Source organism: Mirounga leonina, unplaced genomic scaffold (genome assembly GCF_011800145.1).
Source record: "Mirounga leonina isolate KUSES-001 unplaced genomic scaffold, KU_Mleo_1.0 Mir_507, whole genome shotgun sequence".
In the NCBI taxonomy this organism is placed as follows: domain Eukaryota; kingdom Metazoa; phylum Chordata; class Mammalia; order Carnivora; family Phocidae; genus Mirounga; species Mirounga leonina.
In genome coordinates this window covers 276,492-299,678 of record NW_023270789.1, presented here as the reverse complement: position 1 = coordinate 299,678, position 23,187 = coordinate 276,492, and the positions used below count along the sequence as shown (strand labels likewise).

Here is a 23,187-nt window from a genome sequence, read left to right as displayed (position 1 = left end):
AAACAAGCCCAAAGATGTCTCTATGTAATAATATATAATATTGTAGGGATGTAAGGGAACTGAGGAAAAACCCAAAGGTGCAGAGAAAGGCACAAAGCAAAATTACCCATCACCCACTCTTCCCATAGAGCCACTGTTCACTTCTTTATATACTTCCTTTCACTGTGTGTGTGTGCACGCACGTGAGAGAGAGAGAGAATAATCCATGACATATATAGGGTTTGTTTTGTTTTACAAAATTGGGATGAAACTCCTTTTATTAGTTTGCTAGGGCTGCCACAACACAATAATGTACCACAAACTGAGGGCTTAAACAACAGAAATCGATTCTCTCCAGTTCTGGCGGCTGGAAGTCTGAGATCAAGGTGTCTGCTGGATTGGTTCTCCCGAGGGCTGTGAGGGAGAATGTGTTCCAGGCCCCTCCCCTAGCTTCGGGTGGTTTTTCTGGCCATCGTTGCTATTCCTTGGCTTCTGCGGCATCGGGGCCATCTCTGCCTTCACCTCCACCTGCTCTTCTGTCTGCATGCATGCCTGGCTCTCCACATGACAGTATTTCTATAAGGATAACAGTTGCATTGGATTAGGGACCCACCCAACTCCACCATGACCTCATCTTCACTTGAATAATTACATTTACAGTGACCTGATTTCTAAATAAGGTTGCATTCTGGGGTCTGGGGGTTAGGACTCCAACATATCAGTTGAGGTGGGTTGAACACAGCTCAACCCATAACAACTATTCACACAATATTTCAACTCTATTTATTTCCACTTACTGTTCTACTGTGATCATTTTCTGAGACAGGTACATTTTTGTCAGAGAAATGGACTGAAAGTTGCCCAGGGCATATGTGGGCAGGGTGGAAGGCCTGAGTGGGGCATCACCCTGGGGAGCAACCCAAAGCCATGGCGGGGAAGGCAGGAAATGGAAAGAACATATAGAAAGGGCAGGAGAGGGCGCCTGGGTGGCTCAGATGGTTAAGCGTCTGCCTTCGGCTCAGGTCATGATCTCAGGGTCCTGGGATCGAGTCCCGCATCGGGCTCCCTGCTCCTTGGGAGCCTGCTTCTCCCTCTGCCTCTCTCTCTCTCTGTCTCTCATGAATAAATAAAAAAAAGAAAGGGCAGGAGAGTTACGAGAGCATTGATTGTCATCATGGTTTGCCTACCTCACGGGTTTTCTGAGTACTTCCCAGAAACAGGTGCTAGAAAAGGAGAACGGCCAAGGACCTCCCAGCCCCTCCAGGGCCAGCTCCCCGCCCGTACCCTCATCCTGCCTGGGAAAGCTGCAGAGACGCAGACAAGAGGGAAGGGGTGTGCGGGAAGTCTGGGAAGGTGAGTGTAGACGATCTGTCAGCTAGGAAGCACTACACTATGGTCCTCAGGAAGTCCCACACAGACTCAGAGAAATGTATTTTCAAATTCCAGCTCTGACTCCCCTTGTTTCTGTAAGATCTCGGGCATTATTACTCGGTCTCTCTAAGTTGCAGTTTCCTTGGCCCAAGATGGACCCGGTTAGAGTACCTACTCACAGGGTTGCCGTGAGAGTAAAAGCGAGGTGGTACGTGGGAAGGGCTTGCTGTGGTGCGGGCAGGACGAAAGCACTTCACTCCCGCTCGCCACGGACACCCCCCATCTGCTGTCCCCAGGGCTGCGTTGACACTAAGGACACAGTGGGAAACAGAGCTGACGTGGCTCCCGTCCTCACGCGGCTTCCATCCTGGATTGAAAGGTAGATATTTAAGGAAAGAAACACACCCCTGAAGCCTCTCATTAGAAACTAAATAAATGATTTAGTTTAGAAGAAAAAAAAATTATTTCTGAGAGAGAAGACTGGGGAAATGGATTTAGTTTGGTGGGGATGGGAAGGGAGGCGCTGCATTCTGAGGAAACGACAGTGGGTTGAGACCTGAAAGTCAGGTTGGAAACAGCTGGATGGAGGGCAGGGGTGTGGGGCGGGGAAGAGGGCCCCAGGTAGAGGGATAGGCCTGAAGGCCACAAGAGCTGGGTGCCTTAGAGGAACCCAATGGATCCTGAGTGTCATGGGAGTGGAGGGAGCAAGCCGGACAGGCCACAGGTGAGGCTGGGGACCTGGGCAGATGCCAGAGCTTATAGGGAGTCAGTCAGGGGATCTCTGGGGATTCCTGTCCTGCTGAGGGGGTCCCAGGAGAGAGGCCGGGGTAGGAGGGGTAGAAGCACCAGGAAAGAAGAGTGACAGGGCCAAGATGGGGAGGGGGAATTCAGAGAGAAGGATGAGGTCTAAACAGGACCCAAGGATTTGACAGCGAGAAGTCCTCTGGGGCCTCTGTGCCGGTCAGAGGGAAAGCTAGCTAGCACGGGGTCAAGAAGCAGCGTGTGGGGAGGAAGTAAAGGAAGAGGAGGAAGTTAGCATGTATTCTTTCCAGAAGCATTATGATGAAGGAGAAGAGAAAATGGGGGTGATAGCTAAAAGGAGAATGGCTTTGTTTATTTTTCTTTTAGATGGGGGCATTTTTGAGCATTTTTCTCGGCCTAGGAGAGGGATCCAGTGGACAGACCTCCAACATAGGAAGAGAAAGGAGGACTAAGTCAGTTTTCAGGAGGCCTCATTCCCGTGGCTGTCTTGCCTGCGATCAGAAAGTGGTAGACTCTGGTGTCTTGATAGGGCCACAGACCTAAAACAGTGCAATTTTCAATTAGAGATAGGATTAGCCAAAAACTCTGTACAAAGCATTTCCATGGTTTTTTTTTTTCTAAATTAAAACTATATATTAAAATAGTCATATTTTTAAAATCTAGATTTTAAGGCAATAGGCATTTGAAGTAAAATATCAAGAAATTCATATCCAGACACAATTAAGAATTTATTCCAATAACACTTTAGTGCAATTCATGGTCCCCTTAATGTAATCCTGGTTTTGGTTTTTAATTTGACAGAATCCTTTCTTTGCATTTACCTTGGATCGCTTCCTTGGGTCAGAACCCTCCTAGGGCAGCCCCAGATTTTAGGTCAGTTTGGCACCAACAGCTCTTTTCAATATTTTAAGTCTTAATTTCCCAGTTGCTCAGAATTTCTCTTCCTGCCTAAACGGGAGATGGAAAGAGAATGGCCCTGCTGGATTGACGGACCCAAGGAACAAAAGAGTTTCACTCTACCTTCCCAGGTTCTTATCAGCTAGGAAGGATCCGCATTCTCTGTCTCACCTCCTCCCTTTCTCAGGCAGCAGAAGAAAAAAGACAAATTACTGATTTTAATTTATATCGAAAATAAACATGCACATAGTTGAAAGAATCAAATAGTTCCATATTAATAACTGGCAGTTCCCCACTCCACCCTTTCACCACATCCTGGGGATTCCCTTCATCTCTTATGTCAAATATTCTGGTTCCTAAATTCTGTCTCTTCCTCTTTCTTGATTCACTCCATTGTTTTGGTGGAGTGCATCCTCCAGTTGTTTCCTAAGAAAGAAAGCAGGGAAGATAGAACACGCCATGAGTGTCCCGCCCATATTCTCCTGGCCCCTGCCCCATCCGCGCAGTCTAAATTACCAGTACAGGGACGCCTGGGTGGCTCAATCCATTGAGCACCTTTCTTCGGCTCAGGTCATGATCCCAGGGCCCTGGGATCGAGCCCTGCATCTGGGCTCTCTGCTCAGCAGGGACCCTGCTTCTCCCTCTCCCTCTGCCTGCCGCTCCCCCACTTGTACTCTCTCTGTCAAATAAATAAACAAACAAACAAAATCTTTTTTAAAAATTACCAGTACAAATGTCTCTTTGCCTGAGGGCTTCTTCTGGATACCAAAGGTTTGCTCATGAAGAGTTGGGGGTAATTAACCCCCTCCTCCTAGGGAGCAGCTCTTAACCAATGAGCAATGAGAGTTAGCAGAATAAATAGCTCAGCTCGCTCAGCCCTGAGTGGGGATAACTTTGAGCCGTGATTTCCACACTGGTCTCGCAGAGTCTCCCCAAGGAATCAAGTTCCAGTTATTCATAGTATCTTGCTGGATACAGTAGCTTCCTGGTTTCACTTCCCCACATGCTATAGGTGGATCATCTCCCAAATAAACTGCTTTTGCCCTTATATCTTCTATTTTCCATGTCTTATTTTTTGCTGTACTTTCTAGTTTCCACCTCTTCTGGTGAGTTTTTTTTTTTTTTTTCTGGGATCATATTTAAATTTCTGAGATCTTTTTTTGTTCTCTAACTGTTCCTTTTTAAAAATAGCATTTAATCCATTCATCTGTCAATGGACATCTGGGCTCTTTCCATATTTTGGCTATTGTGGACGTTGCTGCTATAAACATTGGGGTGCATGTGCCCCTTCGAATCACTATTCTTGTATCCTTTGGATAAAGAAGATGTGATATATATAAGATGTGAGATACACACACACACACACACACACACACGATGGAATATTACTCAGCCATCAAAAAGAAGAAAATCTTGCCATTTCCAATGACGTAGATGGAAATAGAGGGTATCACGCTAAGTGAAATAGGTCAGTCAGAGAAAGACAAATACCATATGTTTACTCATATGTGGTATTTAAGAAACAAAACAGAGGAAAAGAGGGAAGGGAAGGAAAAATAAAATGATAAAAACAGAGAGGGAAACAAACCATAAGAAACTCTTTTTTTTTAAGATTTTATTTATTTATTTGAGAGAGAGAGAGAGCACATGAGAGGGGGGAGGGTCTGAGGGAGAAGCAGACTCCCTGCCGAGCAGGGAGCCCGATGCGGGACTCGATCCTGGGACTCCAGGATCATGACCTGAGCCGAAGGCAGTCACTTAACCAACTGAGCCACCCAGGCGACCAAACCATAAGAAACTCTTAACTCTAGGAAACAAACTGAGGGTTGCTGGAGGGGAGGTGCGTGGGGAGATGTGGTAACCGGGTGATGGACATTAAGGAGGGCACTTGATGGAATGAGCCCTGGGTGTTATATGCAACTGATGAATCACTAAGTTCTAGCCCTGAAACTAATAATATACTATATGTTAACTAACTTGAATTTAAATTAAAAATTTTTCAAAATAAAAAAATAAAATTTAAGCAAATAAAATTAAATTCAAAATGGCATATAAAAATACATATAAATATAAAAAATATTTTAAAAAATAGACTATCCTGTCTTATCTCTCTGAGGATATGGATAATTTTTTGCTTTCTTTTTCTGTCAGAGATGCTGCCACTTCCAAATGATCTTTAGGGAATTTCTCTCCAGGGTGTCGTGTTCTCAGAAAATCTCCAGGCTGGATGTTAGGGTTACAATCTATGTAAAGGAAGAAGGCAGGGGGTCTGTAAGTAATTTCCTTTTTTCTTCAGTATATTATCCTTCTCACAACTGTGCCTGGTCCTTGCTCTGTCTTACTGTCCCAAAGAATGGAAAAAGCTCCATTTTTTGGCCACTGTGGGGAAGGGGCAGTCCACTTGACAGATGCAAGTGGAAAGGGGGGGGCGGGGCTGGAGACCTCTTTGCTTTTTTTTTTTATTTTATTTTATTTATTCATTTGAGACACAGAGATACAGAGAGAGAGCATGAGCAGGGGAGAGGCAGAGGGAGAGGGAGAAGCAGGCTCCCCGCTGAGCCAGGAGCCCGATGTGGGGCTCGATCCCAGGACCCTGGGATCATGACCTGAGCTGAAGGCAGATGCTTAACCATCTGAGCCACCCAGGCGCCCCTCTCTTTGCTTCTTGAATTGACTTTCAACTCATCTTACTCCTCTTAGCCACAGCTTTATTCACAAAATATCAAAGTACCTGGTGCCACAAACTGCTGAGCACGTGGAGGATTCTGAAGTGTAAAGCAAGTGACATTAGCTTTCTCATCTGCTAGCTTAGAATTCACCTTACTTGGGTCTCTTGGTTCAGTTACCACACATTCATCTACATTCCATCTTTTAAAATTAGCCTGCTGCTATCCTTTTCATATTCTCTTTGTCCTTGTAGGTTTAGACTTAAAAAAAAAAATTATTTAAATTCTTGTTTGCTTACTTATGCATAAAGAAATTCTGGAAAGGGGCGCCTGGGTGGCTCAGTTGGTTAGGCGTCTGCCTTCTGCTCAGGTCATGATTCCAGGTTCTGGGATCGAGCACCACATCGGGCTCCCTGCTCAACGGGAAGCCTGCTTCTCCTTCTCCCTCTGCCGTTCCCCCTGCTTGTGTTGTCTCTGTCAAATAAGTAAATAAAATCTAAAAAAAAAAAAGAAAAGAAAAGAAATTCTGGAGACTGGGGCACCTGGGTGGCTCAGTCGGTTAAGCGTCTGCCTTCAGCTCAGCTCACGATCCCAGGGTCACAGGACAAGTCCTGGGTGTTAACATCGAGCCCCGCGTTGGGCTCCTTGCTCAGCAGTGGGAAGCCTGCTTCTCCCTCTCCCACTCCCCCTGCTTGTGCTCTCTCTCGCTCTCTCTCTTGTTCTCTGTCAAATAAATAAAATCTTTATTTTTTTTTTAGATTTCATTTATTTATTTGACAGAGAGTAAGAGAGACACAGCGAGAGAGAGAACACAAGCAGGAGGAGTGGAAGAGGGAGAAGCAGGCTTCCCGAGGAGCAGGGACCCTGATGTGAGACTTGAGCCCAGGACCCCGAGATCATGACCTGAGCCGAAGGCAGACGCTTAACGACTAAGCCACCCAGGCATCCCATAAATAAAATCTTTGAAGAGAAATTCTGGAGACACACACATAACAAATTAGTAACTAAGCTTACAATGGACAGGAATACAGTGGGACCCAGGCCAATGGGAGACATGGATGAGGGAAACTTTTTTGCTCTGTGCCTTTTTACCCTTTTTTGGTTTTAGAACCATGTGAATATATTACTTCATCAAACCTTAACTTTGGGTTAAGTTCTAGGAGGGAATGGAGCACAATATGTGTCTAATCTGTTCTCTTTAACCAGAAGTCTCAAATGTTGTTTTTCTAAATTAGCATCTTCAGGGTTGAGACCATGCAAAGCTTCCCACCAAAGGCCATTCTAAGCAAATTCAGAAGCTATACACAAAAATATGGACAAATTTGACTCTGTGAAATTTAAAGATTTCTGCAAGGCCCAAAACAAAATCAAATGAAATAATGTCAGAAGACCAAAAACAAATCAGGAAAAAAATCTTTTCAACAAATATGAAAAAGGTACAGTTTTCTTAAAATATGGAGTTCTTACAAAAGAATTAAAAACAGATCAAAATCCAATTGAGAACAATAGACAAAGTAAATATATAGAATACACAGGTATTGACAAATAGCTTTTAAGTATATGAAAAAGGCTCCACCCCACTCATGGTTTAATGAATTAACATTAAAACGAGAAACCAGGGGGCGCCTGGGTGGCTCAGTCGGTTAAGCATCTGCCTTCCACTCAGGTCATGATCCTAGGGTCCTGGGATCCAGTCCCACATGGGGCTCCCTGCTCAGCAGAGATCCTGCTTCTCCCTCCCCCTCTGCTGCTCCCCCTGCTGTGCTCTCTCACGTTCTCTCTGTTAAATAAAATCTTAAAACGAGAAACCATTTTTCACCTACCAGAATGGTAACATTATAAAAATCTCATTATACACATTGATGAAGTGAGGATATGGAAAACAGGGAGACTAAGACATTTTTAGTAGGATTAGAAGTTGGTGCAGCCTCTTCGTAGTACAGTTGGGTACAATATGTCCAAAGTTTAAAAGTTATACCCTCTGGGCCAGCAACTTCACTATCAGAAATTTGTCCTATGAATATGCTTGCACTGGTCATTAAGACATATCGAAGGCATATTTACAGGGATATTCATTACAGTCTTATTCGTAGTCGTAAAAACCATAAGCAATCCAAATGTTCACAATAGAAGACTGGCTACATAGATTATAGAATCTTCATTCAGTGGAATACTAAGCAGCCATTCAAAAGAATGAGGCACCTTTATATTTATGGAAACGTCTCCAACATACATTGAGTTTAAAAGCAGAATAAGGAACTATGTGCATAGAATGACCCCACTGGTCTGCGTGATGGTTTTTAGAAAGTATTTTTTTTTAAGATTTTATTTATTTATTTGAGAGAGAGAGAGAGACAGCATGAGCAGGGAGGAGAGGGAGAAGCAGGCTCCCTGACGAGCAGGGAGCCCGTCACAGGACTCAATCCCAGGACCCTGGGATCATGACCTGAGCTGAAGGCAGATGCTTAACTGACTGAGCCACCCAGGTGCCCCATAAAGTATTTTTTCTTAGAGACATGGATAGGTTTACATACACAGGGAATATTATCTGGAGGAATATGTAAGAAACTAGCAACTGTGGCTACCTCTCGAGAAGGAAAGTGGTACAGTAAGAGGCTGAGAAAGGGAAGGAGATGTTGTTTCTGTCTTAAATGTTTTCAACTTTCAAACTTTTTCAACCAAGTGCATGTTTTAGAAAGATAATGGATGCATTGGTCAGGGGTTTGGGTTGCAAGCAACAGAAACAAACTGATTAATTTAAGCAGAAGATGAATTTATGAAGGGATATTGGGTGGTTCACAGGCGCTGCAGGAGGGCTGGAGACCCAGGTGCAGAGGCGAGCCAGAAACGACTTCTGGAGTTAATGCTGCAGAACAATGGCATGAAGACACTGCATGGGTGATGCTGCTGGGACAGGGGACACCCCGAGTCCGGATGCCCATCCCTGCTGCTAGAACCTCCAGCACTGAAAACTACCAACTTCATCTATATTCAGGGCCGCTTCAAAGCATGAAGAGACCTCCAAAATCATCTAGTCCAACCTCATTTGTAAGTCAAGAATGATTTCCCTGGGGCGGGGGGGGGGGGGGGCGGCGGCGGGGAAGCAGGTGGTTAGAGGCTTCACCCAAGATCACCAAGCCAGGAGAGTAATAGAGCTGGTACTTCTCTCTCATTGCATCGTGTTGCTTTCTGCAACTTTAAGAGGAAGAGGGAGGACAGTGCTCATTTTGTAAACACTCAGATGTTCAGATCATACTTGATTTCTCAGCCAGAAGTGCTGATGCTCCATGCCGGACTTGCTGCGTGAGTTCTGCCGTGAGGTTTTACTCTTGCCTGCTGCATGCCTTTCTATCCTCCTTTAACATTTTTTTAAATTTTTTTTTAAAGATTTTATTTATTTATTTGAGAGAGAGAGAATGAGAGACAGAGAGCATGAGAGGGAGGAGGGTCAGAGGGAGAAGCAGACTCCCTGCCGAGCAGGGAGCCCGATGTGGGACTCGATCCAGGGACTCCAGGACCATGACCTGAGCCGAAGGCAGTCGCTTAACCAACTGAGCCACCCAGGCGCCCAACATTTTTTTTAAATTTTAATTCCAGTGTAGTTAACGGTGTTATACTAGTTTTAGGCGTACAATATAGTGATTCAACAGTTCAATATATTAGTGGAGGGGCAGAGGGAGATGGAGAGAGAGACAATCAAAGCAGGCTCCATGCCCAGCACAGAGCCCAACGCGGAGCTGGATCTCACAACCCTGAAATCATGACCTGAGCTGAAAAGAGTCAGAGACATAACCAACTGAGCCACCCAGTCCCCCAAGAGACTGTTTTATGGTTGCTCTCTTTTTTTTTTCCTTTGTTCATTTGTTTTGTTTCTTAAATTCCTCATATGAGTGAAATCATATGGTATTTGTCTTTCTCTGACTGACTTATTTCACTTAGCATTATACTCTCTAGCTTCATCCATGTTGTTGCAAATGGCAAGATTGCATTCTTTTTATGGCTCAGTAATATTCCATTAACTCTTTTTGGGGACTATCAGTCTTGCACTTCCCAATCTTCTCATGGCAATTTGTACTCTTTACTTCTCAAACATGGCTTTATTACTTGCTCATGTCTTGGCAAAGTATCAAACAAGACATAGTATTAGATGGATGACAAAAGGAGCAGAAGAAACAAAGACAAGTTCATATAGATGCCAAATTCATTTATTTGGGGAATGGTCATTCAATGCTAAATAATGAGGATGAGGGCGAGATACAAATCAGATCAGAACTAGGTATATTTCTTGCCCTCTAGAAGCTTACTTTCTAGAACAGTTGCTCTAAACCCTTTTCATCATGCCACTCAATCAAAAAAAAAAAAAAATCAAACACACATTCCCCACAACCGCACATTATAAATTATATAAGCTCTACTGTACTGATTTTTAAATATAGGTAAACCTTAATTTTCTTAGTATCTTAAAGAATAATAAAAACAAATGTTCACAGGGGGCGCCTGGGTGGCTCAGTTGGTTAAGCAACTGCCTTCGGCTCAGGTCATGATCCTGGAGTCCTGGGATCGAGTCCCGCATCGGGCTCCCTGCTCAGCGAGGAGCCTGCTTCTCCCTCTGACCCTCCCCTCTCTCATGTACTCTCTCTCATTCTCGCTCTTTCAAATAAATAAATAAATCTTAAAAAAACAAAAAAACAAAACAAAAAAAACCAAATGTTCACGTATTTTCTTCCCACACCTCGGTATATCATCTTTGGCACCCCCTTGGGCATGGTTCCAACGGATATCCATCCGATACCCCTGTTGGAACCATGGGGTATCCATCTGATACCCCAAAATACTATACCACGAAAGAGTGTGAAGAAGGCTGTCATATCAGAGTGAGCAGAGTATTCTTAGAGCATCGTGGAAGCACTGCAAAAAGAAAGGAAAGCTGAGAATATTCAAGGGCTTCTGACCTAGCTCCTGAGCCCAGTTTGGGCCAGGGATTAATCCGGGCTTCAGTTCCTTGGCTAGTATTTGTGCAAAGATTGCTTGATAATAAGGCTGCACATGAGAGCCTCCATCACCTCTGAAGCATCCATTTCCCAGCATCTCAGGCATGTGAGGGCTTAATGAAAACATGTCATCCCATGATGGAGGGACAGACATGTCTGACACTTGGCCCAGAACTACCTTCGACCGTCTACACTATCAATAGTGGAGCGGCAAGTGCCCTGGATGCGGAGCCAGGACACTGAGCTGGATCCTGGCTCTCTTACTAACTAATGGTATGACTACAGTCCCTCAGCTTCTCTGAGCCTCAATTTTCTCCTCTGTAAAATGGAATAATAAATGCCCTCTAGGATAGGATCACCTGGGTGGCTCAGTTGGTTAAGCGTCTGCTTTCGGCTCAGGTCACGGTCCCGGGTCCGGGGATCGAGCCCCACATCGGGCTCCCTGCTCGGCGGGGAGCCTGCTTCTCCCTCTGCCACTCCCCTCTGCTCGTGCTAGATCTCTCTTGCTCTCTCTCAAATAAATAAAATCTTTTAAAAAATGTCTTCTAGGATATTAACAATTTCTAACATGTGTTGGGTTTTTCATTGTGCATTACATGTATAATCTCATGAAATCCTCATGACAACATGATGAAGCAGATGCTATGATCATTCCCATTTTGCAGGCATGGAAACTAAGCCCATACCCTACGCCCTCCGCTCACTGCTGATCTCACAGGTAACGCGAACTCGGGTACACACAAGGTACTGTTACACATCGTGCAAGACGTAGTCCTTGTCCTCAAGTCTAAATTCAAAATATGCTTTTCAACATAGCCCTGAAATTCAACAAAGTAGGATTTGGTTGGAAAGAAAAGGAGGAGAAATAAAACGTTAAAGTTAGCCTCGCTATTTTGGGTGCATGAATCTGGAGAGAGCCCCAGGTGAAGAATAAGGAGACCAGCTCTGCCCCGCACTTACACTCAGAATCTGGACACATCATTTGAGCTGAGGTTCCCTGTCTCTTAGGGATCCTAATAAATGAGCTCCACAGGGTCTTCTTGTTGACTCTTCCCAAAACCCGCTGCAGCCTGGACTCTCCCTGCTGTCCGGGGCAAGCGGCGGAGCAGGGCAGCAGCCCCGGGAGGCACCGCCCAGGTCGGCTGGGGGCTCCTCGGTCAAGGCCGCGTGGGGGCCCCAGCGATGGTGGATGGGGACTCGGGCCAGAGCTCTGGCGGGCCGGGCGGCAATTACAAGGAAACATTGCAGAGACATTTCTGTTGTGGTTGTTCCCTCTGTTGACTTTGGGCAGTTCTGTCATTTTTAAACTGACCCTTCCCAGATGAGATCGTCCGTTTTCAGCTGGGTAAAGCCAGAGCCTTGCAGCTGATGGGGTATTTGAATCCGCTGTGGCTCGGTTGTTGGAGGAAGGCCAGGGCAGCTGACCCCCCCCCCCACCCCCCAGCTTCAGGGAAGTGAGGCCAGGGCTGCAAACCCAAACATCCTCCTCTCCTCCGCTTCAGGGGGCCAACCCGAAGAAAAGCAAACCGCTCGCCTTCCAGAGCAGGGAGCCGCCAGCCATGCCCCCTCCCTGGGCTCACAGCCACGCAGGGACAAGGTTACAGTTACAAGTTGAGAACTGCTGACATCTCCGTTTTGGTTGTTGCTTAAAAAAAAAGAAAGAAAGAAAGAAAAACCCAAAAAAACAAAAAAACAAAACCACCCGAGCACTCCTTCATGGCTTAAAGATTCACATAGTTGACTCAAACCCAAAGGTGTGTATTGGCTCTGCTTTGCTTTTCTTGTTTTGTTTGTTTGTTTGTTTTGTTTTTTTTAAGTTTGAACAGTATAAATGCAGCCGTTTAGAAGTCGGAGAGAAGGAAATCTCATCTGCTTAGAACTTTTCCTAAACTTTCCATTTTCTTTTGGCCTCTGAAAGCCGAAGAATGGAGTCTTTTATGCTTAAGATTAGAAACATCTGGCCATCACATTGGAGCAAGCCTGGGCTGAAGTAGGGCAGAGCCAGGTGGAACGGGCTGCCTAGTTGAACTATGGAATTTTCAGCATCGAGAGCATTAAAAGTTACTAAATTCAACCGCTTCGTCTTATAGATAAGGAATCAGGCCCAGAGAGGTTAGGACTTGCCTAATGTCACATATCTTGTAAGTGTCAGAGGTGAAGCCAGAATTCGGGAGATAAATGGAGGAAACACTCCCACCTACCACTCTTGACATTTACCCATGCATAGGGAAGAAATGAAAACAAAGAAAATGCTTATAAAATATTCTTTTTTTAACATTTTTATTTATTTGTCAGAGAGAGAGAGAGCACAAGCAGGGGGAGCAGCAGAGACAGAGCGAGAAGCAGGCTTCCCGCTGAGCAAGGAGCCCCATGCAGGACTGGATCCCAGGACCCTGGGATCATGACCTGAGCTGAAGGCAGACACTTAACTGACTGGGCCACCCAGGCGTCCCATGTTTATAAATATTCTTAAGCACTCTATTTAACTATTTCCACTTGTGCACACTTCCACTCAGGTCTCATTCACTGGATATATATGCTTCCTCAGGAGAAGAGAGGGTTCCCAGAGCACCTACTATGTGGCAGGTGTTCGCTACATTTTTGTTGTTGAATTTTCACAATACTACGAGGGAGGCATCATTATACCTGTTTCACAGAGGATGAAAGATTAAGCACACTTGACCAAAGTCACACGACTCAGAAGTGGTGCAGTCACGATTCGAATCTAGATTTCTCCAACTGCAGCCTCCAGACGCCGTGCTCATGGCGCACGTCACAGTTTATACCTTTATACTTTCTCACTTTCGAAATCACAACCTCATTTTCATAAGTATTACCTTTGTGGACATATTCATTCATGCAACAAGTATTTATTAAACAGCTTCTCCACGCCAGGCACAATCCAGATGTCAAGGCTACAGCCACGATCAACATATATGGGTCCCCGCTCTCGGAGAGCACAGCTTCTACAGGGGGACGCAGACTTAACCCAAATCAATAATTCAGGTTCTGGTGACAGGTGCAAAGGCGGCAGGGTGGGGCTGGGGGAGACTCAAACAAGGCGGGGGAATAGGAAACGCTGGGAGCTGGGGGTTGGGAGAGAGAGCAGTTTTAAATGGGATGGTCAGAGAAGGCAAGTATCCATTTGAGCAGATCTGAAGGTGCTGAGGGAACAAGCCAAATGGGTATCTGGGAGACGAGTGAAGGGCGAGTTCAAAGTCACTGAGGCAGGAGAAGGCCTGGTGCGTTCAAAAACAGTTAGGAAGCCTTAGGGCCAGAGTGGAATATGCATGAGGTCAAGTAGTATCAGATGAAGTCAGAGAGTAATGGGGGCCAAGTGAGCCAGGGCCTGGGACCAACAAAAACATCAGCTTTGCTCCTGAATCAGAAGGCAGCCGTGGAAGCTTTTGAGTAGAGGATCGACACGTTTCCCTTTCCAAAAGGGTCCCTCTGACTACGGCGTTGAGAGTAGACCAGGGGGTGGGGAGCAAGGCGAAAGCAGAAAGACAGGCTGAGCGGCCGTTGCAGTAACTCAGGTGAGAGACGATGTGACGATGGGACGATGTGACTGGGCCCCAGGGGAAGTAGAGGACGCAGTGAGGAGGGAGGCGACTCAGGGTGTATGTTGACGGCGGGGCCAGTGTGATAACCTACTGTCTGACGTGCCATGGTGTCGTACAGCATTTATTGTGGAGATCTAGGTTGTCCCAACAGGCACTATTACAGATAATCTTATTAACATTGCCACTCACACTTTTTGCATGTTTTCTTTCCTTAGGATGAACGACCGGAGTTGGTTCACTGAGTCAAAGAAGGGGGTCATCCTTGTTCCTCTTGCTCCGTATCATCTCTTCCTTAGTAGATTTCACCAGCAGGACCTGAAAGATCCTTCATTTTAAAAGCTCCAGAATTCCGGGGCCCCTGGGTGGCTCAGTCGGTCAAGTGTCCTGGGATTGAGCCCCACATCGGGCTCCCTGCTCACTGGGAAGCCTGCTTCTCCCTCTCCCACTCCCCTTGCTTGTGTTCCCTCTCTCACTGTCTCCCTCTCTCTCTCTCTCTCTGTGTGTGTCAAATAAATAAATAAAAAATCTTTAAAAGCTCTGGAATTCCTCTCCTATCCCCAGCATCTCTCACCCTCTCTCCCACTAGGGTTTTCTTCTTTTTCTCCCTCTCCTTTTGGGGAACTTATAAAGGGGAAGGGTAACAAAGACAAAGTTTAGTGCTGGCCACAGACAGAGGTAAGAAAAGACCACGAGGGATTTCTTCATTTTTTTTCTTCATTTTTTTTCCTCAGGGTCTTACAGCCCTGAGAAAGGGCCAGCGGCTTCCCTTAGTTAGATGAGAATCTTCTTCTGTAAGAATCAACAAACTAACAATACTGCTGACTTAGAGACCCCCCTTTTTTTTTCTTCTGGGGAGATCAATGGACTTAACAATTTCAATTATCTTTCACAAAGTCCCCTGGTGCTAGATCAACTGCCTCCCCCCCTGCCCAACAAACATTCCTCTCACCAGGGTGGGAAGTTCACAAACTCTGTGACTCCTTTATTCCCCTCCCCCCATCCGTTTGGTTCCCCTGTCAAAGGATCCCCTTGCTTTCTACCACTCCGAAGCGTCCTTGGTCCGTCCTCCTTACCCAATTTCATTCTAAGTATGGAAGAAATTGTTTTCATTATTTATTAAGGGCAGAGGCATTCTTACGGATTTTAGGACCAGTTTGTCAATTTCTGCTGAACCTAAATTTCATACGGAAATGCAAGAAACTCAGAATAGCCAGACAATCTTGGAAATGGACACAGATGGTAGACTCATGCTGAAAGACTACAGTAATCAAGACAGTGCTGTACTGACATAAGGGTAAACATTGGGATCGATGGAAAGATTTAAGAATCCACAAGTAAACCCTAACAATTACAGTCAGTTGATTTTTGACAAAGAGGCCGAGAAAATTCAATAGGAAAAGAACAGCCTTTTCAACAAATGGTGCTGGGACAACTGAATATCCACATGCAAACAAACTAATCTGGACCTCTAACAAATATCATACACAAAAATTAACTCAAAATGGATCATAGACCTCAATGTAGAGGCTAAAACTATAAGACTTTTATTTTTTTTTTAAGATTATTTATTTGAGAGAGAGAGCACACGCATGAGCAGGGGTGAGGGGTAGAGGCAGAGGGAGAAGCAGACTCCCTGCTGAGCAAGGAGCCCTGCACGGGACTCGATCCCAGGACCCTGGGATTATGACCTGAGCCAAAGGCAGACACTTAAACTGACTGAACCAGCCAGGCACCCCAAAACTATAAGATTTTTAAAAGAAATCTTCAGAGTAAGTCTTTGTGACCTTGGATTGGGCAATGATTTCTTAGATAAAACACCGATAGGAAAGATTAACGTGTTGAACTTCATCAAAATTACAAGTTATTGTGTTCAGAGGACACCATGAGGAAAGCTGAAAGGACAGCCCAGAGAATGAGAGAAAATATTTGCAAATCATAAATCTGATAAGGGACTTGTATCTAGAATATTTAAAACTCTTACAATTCAATAATAAAAAGACAACCTGATTTAAAAATGGGCAGTTACAAGAGACATTTTTCCAAAGAAAATATACAAATGGCTAATAAGCACACAAAAAGTCATTAGGGAAATACAATTTCACCCACTAGAATGGTTAAATAAAAAAAGGCAGACAATAACAATTTTTGGTGAGGATGTGGAGAAATTGAAATCCTCATACACTGCTGATGGGAAAGTAAAATGGTGTAGCCACTTTGGAAAATGGTTTGGCAGTCCCTCTAAATGCTAAAAATAGAGTTACCATATGACCTAGCAATTCCAATCCTCGATATCTACCGAAGAGAAATGAAACCATATGTCCACCCAAAAACTTGTACGTGAATGTTCATAGCAGCTTTATGCGCATAATGAAAAAAAAAGGAAGCAACCCAAATGTACACCAGCCAGTGAATGGATAAACAAGATGTGATATAGCCATACGGTGGAATACTCTCCGGTAATAAAAAGCAATGAAGTACAGAAACATGCTACAGTATGGTGGAACCTCAAAAACATTTTGCTAGGTGAAAGCAGCCAGTCACAAAAGACCACCTGTTGTGTGATCTCACCTATATAAAATGTTTAGTGCAGGCAAATCCATAGAAACAGAAAGTAGATTAGCGGTCGCCTAGAATTAGGGAGAGCGAAGGGGGGAGGGGTGGGGGAGCGGAAATGGTGAGTGAGGTTACAGGTACTAACCAGTACAGGTTTCTTTTTGGGAGAATGAAAAGGTTCTAACATTAATCAAGGTGATGGATGCACAACACGACATACTAAAACCCATTGAACGGTATACTTTAAAGGTGTGAGCTTTACAGTATATACATTTTATCTCAGTACAGCTATTTCTAGAAAGTGGCTGCTTGCTCTTGGAAAATGACACCACACTGTTCTGTTCAGTGCCCTCAAAAAAATGAGTTCGTGTAATGCATGAAGGAACATGCTGTGGGATTGGCCTACAGGGTTGCTAGTAATAAAAGCTGGAGCCAGAGAGGGGCCAGGGGAAGAGGAGGACAGAATAAGGGATGGGGGAGGGATGGTAAGGAATAGGCAAGAGATACAGCCAGAAATGAAGACATAAATCGTCTGAAGGTTGGAAAGCCAGGTGGGAAAGGGAGAGGAAATGTGAGGAAATGTGGGAGTGGAATTTGCAGGGTATCTTTACACGATCGGCATGGATGTAGGATGGTTCAAAGCGAAAACTGCAAAGCGAATAATTAAGAGAATAAAGACTTCACTGATTCGCTGTGTGTATCATGCTGTGTAGAGCTCCCGTGCACCATGGGAATCCAGCTTACTCATCTGTACAGATAAAGTGCGGACCCTTCTTAACAAAGCTGTGGGTTAACATGAGGTAACTTTTAGGAAACTGCTTCTTTGTCTAAGCAGAAATCCACGTTGAGAATCCTATTTGTACATCTCTTGCATCTCAAGAAGGGCATTTTTAATTTCTAAAAATGTTTTCCCTAAGAAATCGGAGGGGTAGACGAACCATGAGAGACGATGGACTCTGGAAAACAAACTGAGGGTTCTAGAGGGGAGGGGGGTGGGAGGATGGGTTAGCCTGGTGATGGGTATTAAAGAGGGCACGTTCTGCATGGAGCACTGGGTGTTATGCACAAACAATGAATCATGGAACACTACATCTAAAACTAATGATGTAATGTATAGGGATTAACATAAGAATAAAAAAAAAATGTTTTCCCTAAAGTAAAGCTTTTTCGACAGAATCCGGGGCAAGGTAGAGAATACAATGGCAACTCGTTGTATCTAGTAAGACACACATGGGTAGCAGACACACACCATCTCCCCAAAGTTCAAAGCATGGCGAGATCCGGGTCACACCACGATTAGCCTGTCCCTGGTAGGTCTTGGCCCTGCCTAGTCAAGAGCCCATGTCCTCCTCACAGCCCGTCATATGGGGTAGAAGAGCCTGAGACAGAGCAGCTGTGACCAGGGCTTACTCATCTGTACAGATGCTAGATGATGACACTTATAATTAGCATGTGTAAAGGGCTTTGCGGTGTAAATGCCACCACCGTGCATTTGATTTTCATTTAATTTTAAACTTCATAGAAACCTCTCCTTTTTTTCCCCCCAGAGGAGAGAATCAAAACTTAGGAATGAAGTGAGATCTCCCCTTAAGTATGTAAACATACCCAAACCTCTCCTGGTCTAAAAAAATGAAATCCATTCTTTACTTCATGTGCCCTCCAGCCAACTTCTGTCTCTTCTTCCTAAGTAAGCGTTTTCAAAAGCAGCTCGCTCTCACCGTCTCCCCCTTCTTTGCACTCATTTTGTTCATTTTCCCTGTTTCAGCAATGTAATGTAGCAGGGCAGGTCACCAGCTGACAGATGGCACCTGGGGAGTCAGCCCGCTCTTTACAGCTTGGATCATGCCTGGTTATCAAACACGACTCGAGGGTTTAACAAGAGGAATGTCCTTGACCACTCAAGACAGCGGGCACACTCTGGGCAGGCAGCCTGGCTTGGGAAGCTTGTAGCATCCCTCTGAGCTTCGAGGACCTTCCCATTCTCTGGCTACTTCCCCCTCCTTCCTCTCTGAAAGGGAGGAAGAAAGGAAAGGAGGGAAGGAGGGAGGGAGGCAAGGGTAGTTTCAAAACAAAACCATCTGACTACAAACTCCATTCCTTTTTTACTTTATTAGGATCCATTCTGACTCACTGCTGTTGGGGCTGCTAAAACAGAGGCCACATTTTTGCCACGTGTAGATCTGGCCTTGTAAGAGAAGAGCTGTTTCCCTCACCTCCTATCAAAGTACCTATCATTCCTCCACTGGAACTTCATTAATGATCTAGATCTTGGAAGATTTTCTGGGATGAAAGAGAACCCAAAAGTGGAGCATCTTTGGAGAGGTGAGCCGGCAGGAGGGAAAGGGGTTGGCCCGAAGGCGTGCTTCACCTGCTCCCCAGCGCTCCCGGGACTCAGTCCTGGTCACTTACAGGAGAGGAAAATGCGGTGAAAGGCAGCCACAAGTGAGTTCACGGCCTTGGTACACAGTGAGTTCTCTCTCCCCTCCCAGCTGCACTAACCGTATTTCCTGTCTGCTACGTGAAGTGTGAGTCTGGCCCTTTATGAAGACACAGTGCCCACTTTCAGCCAAGCAAAGCGGCCTTTCCTCCGGACCCAGATGGCTGCGCCTCTTCTCGGTGCCCTGCTTCTCCAGCTGCAAAAGTGGGGCCCGGGTCCCACCTCCCCAGATCCAGAGGTAATGAGCCCCTGCGAGACTCTAGACCCCACGCAGTTCCCCACCTTACCAGCGTTTCAAATCTAAACACAGCTACTACCCATTTCCCCACACTTCCCACCCCTTTCCCCATAATTCAGGCCGCTGAAGAATTAGTATCTCCTTTGACAACAAAGGGGACAAGTGTGAAAAGGCAGGGGAGGCCAGGGGCAAAATCAGAAAGTAGGTGGAACGCATCTTTGGTGTGCCATCTCGTTCCTTTCTCCTGCTCCCACTACTGAAGTCAGGAAAGAATCTGAAAATGCTCATGTGTACATTAATGTGAATTTGAAGTTCTTGAATTGTATCGCGTAGGGACTTGATCTTTGCTTATAAAATAAAAAAAGTTTCAGCCACCACGAGAAACAGCTTGTCAGGCAGGTAGCCAAAGGACTTTTAGGGAACACGGGTCCCTTCATCTGGGGATCATGCCACTCAGAGAGCTGCTTACAACCACGCACAGAGCTGGACCAGGGGGAGTGTCTGAGACCGATGGTCCCCAGTCATTCATTTCCGGGAATTTCCCCCAGCCTCTGAGTCTCTGGTGGCTTTGCTGTCATCACCCACCTTCTTAGGCCAGACCTGGGGACACTCGTGGGTGACCCAGGAAGGCTGGCTCAGGGGAAGTGGAAGACAGCCTGTGCTGATGATTTATTAAACTCTGTGGCTTCTTACTCCTCCACAAGGCTCCTCATCAGAGGGTGCGGCTTGGGTCACACTGGGCACTCAGCAGCTTTGTGGTGGGTATCGGTTTGTGCTTCCTCCCCTTTGCTTTCGATTCAGTGCTTTCCTGTTGCAGTCTGAGCAGTTCTATTTAACCACAGCTTCACGGCAACTATATCACTGCGTGCAAACTGGGTCCATCGAGGGGCGAGCACAGGGCAACCCAAGGCGAAAGAAGGGCTGAGAGGTGAGAAAGGAGAGTGGTAGAAGCCAGCGGGAAATGAAGAAAAAAATTCCAAAGATAGAATGTCATGATGAATAACAATCCAGAAAACATTCCAGTAATTTAAAAAATATGTTCCAGCTCATATTTGGCTATGGCAAAAGTCAATCCTGATCTAGATTAATTAGCTCAAATATATTTTCATTTGAACATACCCTCGGAGGTATTTTTCAAAGAACTAAGAAATCTATAGGTGAGAGAAGGTGCACTGGGTTCTAATTCAAGAATTAATTAAAAATTAAGTGTCCAAATTCAGTTCTGACTCAGGAATAACATAAATGACAATTTGGGGGTAGAATTTAGATTAGACATGTTTGAGGTCCAGGCAGAGGAACAAGCATTCGTGAAGGCCTAGAAGCAAGAGAAGGCCGGGTGTGTGTTTGCACCACGGGAATCCAGCATGAGTGGAGTGCAGGCTGATGACAGGTAGGCAGGTTGCTGATGGTGGGGAGCTTATGAGCCATGCTAAGACATTTGGACTCTGGCCTAAGGATAGTGGGAAGCAACTAAATTACTTTAAATGGAGGAGGTGAATTTACCAGAAGTGCATTTATTAAAAAAAAAAACAAAAAACTTTCTGGTAGCTGGAGGAAAATGATCCAAGGGGAGAAAAACTAGAGGTGGGAAACTAGCAAAGACTTGCAAAAGTCCAGAGGTGATTGCTTAGGCCAGGTAAGGATGAGAATAAGTGGGTAGATTCAAAGAAGTAGATTTTACTAGACTTGGTTATTGATTGAATGGAGAGAGTGAGCAAAAGAGAAATCAAAGATGAATCTCAGGGTTTCTGACTAGAGCAACTGGGTGGATGTTGTGGCATATATTAGGAAAAGGAACACCAGAAGAGGAATAGCCTGAGGAAATGAGTTGATTAATACGGCTTCAGGAACATCCAATCAGAGAGGTTCTAGAAGGTAGCTGTTATATTAGTCTGGAGTTCAGGGGAGGTGGGGATTTGGGAGTCACTGGCATATAAATCTCATAAAGCCATGGAAGAGAGATTTCTCAGAGAATGTGTACAGGGAAGACAGGCTGACATAGGACAGGGTCCTGAGGAAAACCAACACCTAAGGAGTTGGTAGAGAAAGAAGAGCTTGCAAAGGATGCCTAAGATCCACAAGGAAGTAGGAAAAAAAAATAATAGTGTGTGGAAACCACAGGAAGACAGTGAGTCTATCAAGGAGATTAAGGGTGTCAGTTTCTGCTCAGTGTCAGGTAAGATAAAGACTGATATATCCACCAGATTTAGTAATGGGGGGCATTCCTGTCCTTAATGAAAGCCCCTTCCATACAGTGGAAGTCAATGCCAGATTAGTCTGTGTTGAAGAGAGGGAGGAGGGAAGAATTAGAAACAGCAAGGTGTGCAGACTATTCTCTCTCCCTCAAATGCCCTTCCACACTTTACCTACTTGGTAAAATCTTCCTCAGTCCAGGGCATTTATAAGCAAGCAAACAAAAATCCAAGGAATATTTTCTTTTCCAGAGGCAAATTCATCCAGAGCGGGAAGTCAGGAAGTGGGTGACTTACTCCATGCTCACCAGACAAGAACTTTCAACCAATAAAGAAGGTCTGTACACTCCCTGGTGCCAGTGTGGGGTTGTTGGCCTGCATTAAGCCAAGAATGCGGTGCAATTCTTAAGAACAGGAAGAGGTTTAGCTGGGATGGGACGAGGACTCTGACTCGAGGGTGGTGGTAGAGGGAATGGAGTGGGAAACAGAGCAGCTTTTTTTTTTTTTTTTTTTTTTTTTTCAAAAAAGCAGAGCTAGAAATGAGCTGACAAAAGCAGAAGGGATTGAAAAACTATACCTGAAAGCCTTTCTACTCCATCTCTAATTCTAGTAAAGCACACAGAAAAAGGATCAGATTCAGAATTGGCCCTCGCACTACCTATTAGGGGAGAGAAAATACCCACCTCAGGACACTCTTGCCACAAGGGGCCTCCGCCTGCACTTTTCTCTTCAAGCAAAGAACAGCTGTTCTAATCACAGATGAGAAAATTTATCGGTAAGATGGGGATAGTGGCGATCAACATACATGAAAACATGTGAAAGCCCCGTACATGCTATTTAAGAACAGTTCATGGGCGCCTAGGTGGCTCAGTCCATTAAGCATCTGACTCTTGATTTTGGCTCCAGTCATGATCTCAGGGTCCTGGGATGGAGCCCCACGTCGGGCTCTGTGCTGAGCATGGAGCCTGCTTGTGATTCTTTCTCTCCCTCTCCTCTGTCCCTCCCCTCGCTCACATTCTCTCTCTAAAAATTTTTTTAAAAAGAACAGTTCAAATGTTAGCTGCTGATGTTCTTACAAACAATAAAAGCACAAGGATATTTTTAAACAAATTTGAAAAATAAAAGAATGAGAAATATTAGATACAGATGACGTTTGCTCCTAATGACACAGATGCACGTTATGACAGACATATTTAGACACTGTTGGGAGTCATTCTTTGGACTCAGCCAGGCATCTTAAATGGAAAAAATCAGGCCTGAACAACTTTCTTCTTGTTTAAAAAAAATTATTTAAGAACTGGTGCTATTATGTGAGATCTAAAAATCTGGGGTTAAATGGAAAAACACCGCTAAAGGTTTTTGGTTGTACACGTCAAATCATTAAACTGAGATTAAAGAAATAGCCCAAATTATTTTCCTCAGAGGACAGAGAAAAGGCAAAAAATTATTTAAAATGAGTCAATTTTTGTTATGGCATTTATTTATAGCAATGAGATTTGACTTGTCTGTCACGTAAAGACCATCTTTTTTTGTGTGTG

The 23,187-nt window shown here is 44.9% G+C and overlaps 1 long non-coding RNA gene across 5 annotated transcripts; it reads right to left on the bottom strand.

Annotated features, from left to right (window-relative positions):
- Positions 1-229: 229 nt before the first annotated feature.
- On the bottom strand, positions 230-14,638 carry LOC118000452. Of its 5 annotated transcripts, none has more exons than XR_004676465.1 (5): positions 14,419-14,638; positions 2,934-3,435; positions 2,535-2,651; positions 1,530-1,717; positions 230-555 (listed from the first exon to the last, which is right to left on the bottom strand). It is a non-coding gene; the product is annotated as an uncharacterized LOC118000452 (long non-coding RNA). The 5 variants fall into 5 exon arrangements; XR_004676466.1 differs by lacking the exon at positions 14,419-14,638 and adding an exon at positions 11,627-12,223; XR_004676464.1 differs by lacking the exon at positions 14,419-14,638 and adding an exon at positions 5,975-6,065.
- Between the last annotated feature and the right edge of the window lie 8,549 nt (positions 14,639-23,187).